Source organism: Hordeum vulgare, chromosome 6H (assembly GCF_904849725.1).
Source record: "Hordeum vulgare subsp. vulgare chromosome 6H, MorexV3_pseudomolecules_assembly, whole genome shotgun sequence".
In the NCBI taxonomy this organism is placed as follows: Eukaryota; Viridiplantae; Streptophyta; class Magnoliopsida; order Poales; family Poaceae; genus Hordeum; species Hordeum vulgare.
In genome coordinates this window covers 196,079,441-196,084,876 of record NC_058523.1, presented here as the reverse complement: position 1 = coordinate 196,084,876, position 5,436 = coordinate 196,079,441, and the positions used below count along the sequence as shown (strand labels likewise).

The following is a 5,436-nucleotide window of genomic DNA, read 5'->3' as shown; positions in this document are numbered from 1 at the left end:
GTTGGCAGTTATGCCTAGGTGATAGATTTATGTTGCTGGATTGGAAAGCTCTACGATCCCTTTTATTCAATTATGGCAGCTGAGAGGAATTGGGGATGGCCCCGCTAGAGTTTCCAAAATGAATCGCATTGAACCCTACTGTTTTTTCACTAAAAATTCCGTAGTATCAATACAATAACCTTTGAGAAATTGTGAGAACGGGAAGATGCAATCATCTAGATGGCGAAAATAGCCGGGAGTTGAGCAACCCCTAAAAGCACTCATAATGAATGGTACTAGTGGATACCAACCAGATTGAAACATGTTGAGAAATCTCTGTTATAGCTGAAACTAATATACCAATCCTATCCGTGACCATTTCCACATTCTTTTCTTAGTCACCTAACCTATGACTGCTTTTTCTTTTAAGCTTTAATAACCTTAACATTCGAATCTGCATCTGCTATTTCAGTTCTGTCTAAAGATACTATACTATTCTTTGATCACTTGATACATAGTATAAAGCATATAAAACAGATATTTTTTTGGATTCCCTCTCCTTGTGGGATGGACTTCTTTTTACATGGACAGATAGGAAAGTGGAATATGAGGAATTAGCTGGAACAGACTCACCTTAGCTTTCAACGACTATATCCCCTCTTCTATCTACATATGGATATATATGGTCTTTAATAAAGGAAGATGATTTTAGCCGAGGACTAAAACAGCTTCCATTTTGCAGCACATCTCTCAGTGGGAATAGCATCATCCATGACTTCAGGCACAACTAGCTACGGGTAAGCACAAAAGGTAATGACGAGAGCGCCATCCTATGTACCCTGAAAGATAAACTATGTGATAGAAGCCCGCTTTCCCACTCTTCTATCCCACCGTACCACATAGGGTATCAGTGGCCTCGTGATCTCCATGAACTGAGATCACTACACAAAAACAACTATATGAAAAACAAACTTGCTTGCTTCTTCGAATCTTGAAATAACATAACATATAGAAAGTGTTTTTGTCATGAGACCATTCTCTTCCGGGAACCTATAGAAATATTATGAGACGTCTTTCATTCCCTGAAGGGGGGGTGTCCCTTCAGAGGGGGAGGTGTCCCTTCAGAGCAGTCCATATCACCACATGAACTACCTGATGAATCAGTTGATGAATCATCACTTGAATCATAATCAGTGTCGAGATCTGATTAGTCAGTTGATGAATCATCACTCTTCCCATAATCAGTGTCGAGATCTGATGAATCAACTGATGAATCATCACTCTCCCCAGAATTATTATCTTCTAAGGGCTCCTGCCTCTGCCTCCCCTCTTCAGGTCCCGGGAGGGGAAGGTTTAGATCGGGGAGGTTAACCTCAAAGGGGATTAAATGATGAAGACTAAAAGAACGATTTAAGGTGGCATTGTCGATGGAGAAACCACCCCAAAGCCAAGTCACTATGGTATCTCCTACTACTGGTATGCCGCTAGCTAAGCTTGTAACTATTGTTGCTCCCCAAAAGCTCATCTGACCCCAAGGTAGTATGTATCCCAAAAAAGTGCGTATTACAATCTTGATTACCCAGATTGCAAGTATTCCATTCATTTTCATAATATTATGCTTCCTTCCCCGTGTGGAACATGTGCGAGCATTATGTTTTTCCAACAAGTGATACGACTGGAAGAAGTGTTATATGAGGACTTCGAGATCAAACACAGAATTTGTCTCTCCATCCCTCGTGAGCCACTTATTTCGGAAAAATCAAAGATCAGAGTGACTTTCCTCCTTTTTCCCAAATAGTCGATGGTCTTACACCATTGGGATACTTCGGATAAATTGGAGTACATATATGATAGACCGGTGCTAAAACCTTTTCTCGAGATATCTTCCAGATTCTTAGGGTCCTTGGTCCGGATCTCACCCCCCACCCCGGCGCGAAAGCAGTTGGTTCCATAGTTCGAGAATTCTGCTAATTCCAAGTATTCCATTATTATTACTCCCTCTGTCCCAAAATAACTGTCTCAACTTTATACTAGTGCTTGTACAAAATTGTATTAAGCTTAAGACATTTATTTTGGGACGGAGGAAGTATTAAATAAGAGAATATAAAAAGTAAAGAGGAGAAGACATAACCAAAAGAATTGTGAGAAATAAGTCAATTTGTCAAGTTGAGGCATTTCGATTTGCATTTCAAATAATCAAGAAAAAAAGACTCCAAACCGTACGTTTTCTATTTTACGTCCCTCTATACAAAAATAGATTTAGTTTCCAAAATGAAATCTTTGCCATTTCTGATGTGAATCAGGGAGGTTGTCTGCCCGGGTAGGGGTGACCGAAACCCTCCCAAGTCATCGCTCAAGAAATCACCACAGTCACACGAGAAAGAGTTTGGACTATGACGAAGACGAGCAAGCCTTTGTCGGGGAGTGATCGGGGAAAAGTCGAGTACAAGAGGAAGGTGGAAGGAAGAAAGTGCCAGAAGCGCCGGGTGCGAAGGTAGACCATCAAAGAACTCCATAGGAAAGCAAAAAAGAGAAAGGCAAGGCTCGCAAAGAACAAAGGCTCAACCATCAGATCCAACACAAAGCCCTCAAGATATTTACAGGCTTGGACTACTCTCTAGTAAAAGAAATGAAGCAGGATGGGTGTTGCTCTATATCTTATGAGTGAGGTATTCTTCTTCATTTTAGTATTATGGGCATTCTTCCATTCTAGTCTGGCACCAACAGTCAAACTAGGAGCTCAACGGCCACCTGTTACTACGAACTTGTTTTCATCTGGTAGATAAGCTTTTGAGAAGAGACCGCTTTGATAATGAGCTTTCGGGTTGCCCTATTGATACCGCCCTTCGGGAGAACAGGAGAATAGCATGCACGGGAGAAGGATTTAGGGAAAGGTACCCACCTTTTAACGGGAGAAAGGGAGCTTTTGTGAAAACTTCCCTTGTGGTTTACAGTTCAAATAGATCAGGTGCCTATGTTGTTGATAGACCGAAAGGTACTAACGCTATGCTCCAATGCGGGATGAGGGCCAACGATTGTGATGAGTGGGGACCTTAGAGCTTAAAACCTACATATAGTGACCCTTATGGGCAGCACCCTAGGCCGGCTATGTACGAGGCATCAAACCGTCTCCCGAGTCCAAAGTTTCCATTTCCAGGACTGATAGTCTTCACGTGAAAAAAGTAGGGCGGAGAACTAGTAAGAATTGTGCCTGCCGTTCAATTCGTGATGTGGATGATCTGCCGACAGAATCAATAGGTGAAACGGCTCTACAAGGTTTGTTTGTTCATAAAGGCTGCATGCATCCATGCAATTTGTACTGCATGGCGATATTACTCTACCACTCTACAAATGGTATATAGATATATTCACTTCATCACAAAGAAATTGAGTACTAGCACACATTGCTATGGATGCGGCAACCGCAAACAGGCTTTCTGCAATTGCTACCGAAATGGAGCAACTGAAAAATGAGATTGAAGGGCACCGTAGAGTGCTAAACAACCAGTTGAGAAGTGTTAGAACAATGGATCCTGCAAAGAAAGAAGCGAGCATTCGTGCTACCAGAGAGTGCATAGAGGGTTTGAAGGAGAGGCAGGAAGCGCTGCGGTGGAGCAGCAAGTGCGCTTTATTCGTCTAACATCTCGCTAGAATAGGAGAGTCCGTAGGCTCTTTTTTGTTTTCTAAGGTTGGTTTAAATTCAATAAGTGCTTGAAGACATTTGTTTTCATGTCAGGTGTTCTTTGTCTTAGTTTGATTCCGATCTACTCCTATGCTAAGTGTCTTTGTTTGGTTAGATTTCTTGTGTTTGCATGTATGGGCTAGCCGTCAGTGTTCAATGCTTATGTTATATAATAACGCCAAAATGTGCTGCAAGTTCATGTTCAAGTTGAAATAAGTCCGAAGGGCTAAGTGTACTATTGGAGATTATATATTCCAGCTCTGAAGTTTCCTTTTGAGCCCCCGTTCTACTATGGTTTGGATTCTAGTTGAAAGCGTGCGACCATCTATTCAGATGAGGAGACCGAGTAAGAAACCACTGAGCGGAGAGCAAACAGATCAATCTCTATCTATGAGTTTCTCAACCAAGATCCACTATTCAACCAAGACCCGCTAACTAATACTTTTACGCGAGCTTAGTTATTGGAAGTAGTAGTCGAGGAACTCTTATCCCTAGCCACAGTTGTTGCAGCACAAGGCTTTGGCGCGATTGGGTCATATGTTAGTACTCTCACATTCCCCGTGGTATCCCTAGTATGCTGAGGTGAACTTAAGTGAAGTGAAGCAACGGGCGATGATGGACTGATCCCATGCTATTCAGGCGCCTGACAACGCTGGATCCGACGGTGATGAGTCTGACGGTGGCTCAGATGTTTCTCTTCCTGATCCTTCAAGGTCCCCCGTTCCTGACATCGTCCAAAGGCCGTTGGCGCTCTCCCATCTGACAGTGCGGTCTCTGCGTGTCTCCTATGGCAACACTACCCAACTGGTCTATTGCATAGTGGATCCACGGGTACCCCATCGCTGCTTTGTTTTTATCAACATCCGGTAAGCAGAACGGACGAAGAACTGTCCCGATTTCTCATAATGTCAGGCCCAAAAGTCCTCCATCCGCATAGCAGCAGAAGTAGGCATTTCTTTGATAATTATTCACGTGTGGCTATATTTACCACCATTCGAGTACTACTATCACGGGCTTCCTCGCACGGTGTTTTCGTTCATCAGATGGGCAGACGTTTTTCCTTAATGGGGAGTTGGATGAGGTAATTTACATGGAGCAGCCGGATCAAGAGTACCCACGCATTCGCCTAACCCCAGGTTTTTTGATCAAAATGAAGAATTTTGAGAAAACAAGCCCAAAAAGCATTTGACCTTGAAAAGAATCACCAGTAACTTGATCCATCCCTGCGATAAGTGGGAACGAATGTGACAGCTGATGATAGTAGGATTTCCACAGGTTGAGCTCCTTATCTTTTGACTTTTCTAAGGATATCCGAGTAGATATACTAGAATGGGATGAATCGAGCACAAGAAATCACTAGGCACACGGGAGCCATAAGGAAGAGGAGTAATATCGTTATAAAGTTCACGAATTCGATTCATTTTGGAATCGATAAGTGAACACAGAATCTCATCTTGTTCCCCTTGGTTCCGAGTAGATTTCGCTTGTCGAAATCATTCAATCCATAAGTTTTTTTTTCGATCCGAATTTGGGTCAGCTGAACATTGTTTTCTCTTTCAAAAGTGCTGATGGTGGGGGTAAATTCAATCGATATCTTGTTTCCCCTTTCCGAGGCAAATATCAGGGAAATCAATGATGAATTGTTAGAAAGAGGGCTGAGCTATAAAATCTATAAAATGGAGCTTGATCGGTAGCTTCGGCCTCCCATACCCAAATTAAGTTACCAACACGGAATGCCATTTTCAACCTGACTTCCTATTTGTCATTGGAAAGAA

General features: G+C 42.5%; 1 pseudogene; it reads right to left on the bottom strand.

Moving 5' to 3' along the window:
* Nucleotides 1–1,584: 1,584 nt before the first annotated feature.
* On the bottom strand, nt 1,585–2,154 carry LOC123400972 (annotated as a pseudogene).
* Nucleotides 2,155–5,436: the final 3,282 nt, after the last annotated feature.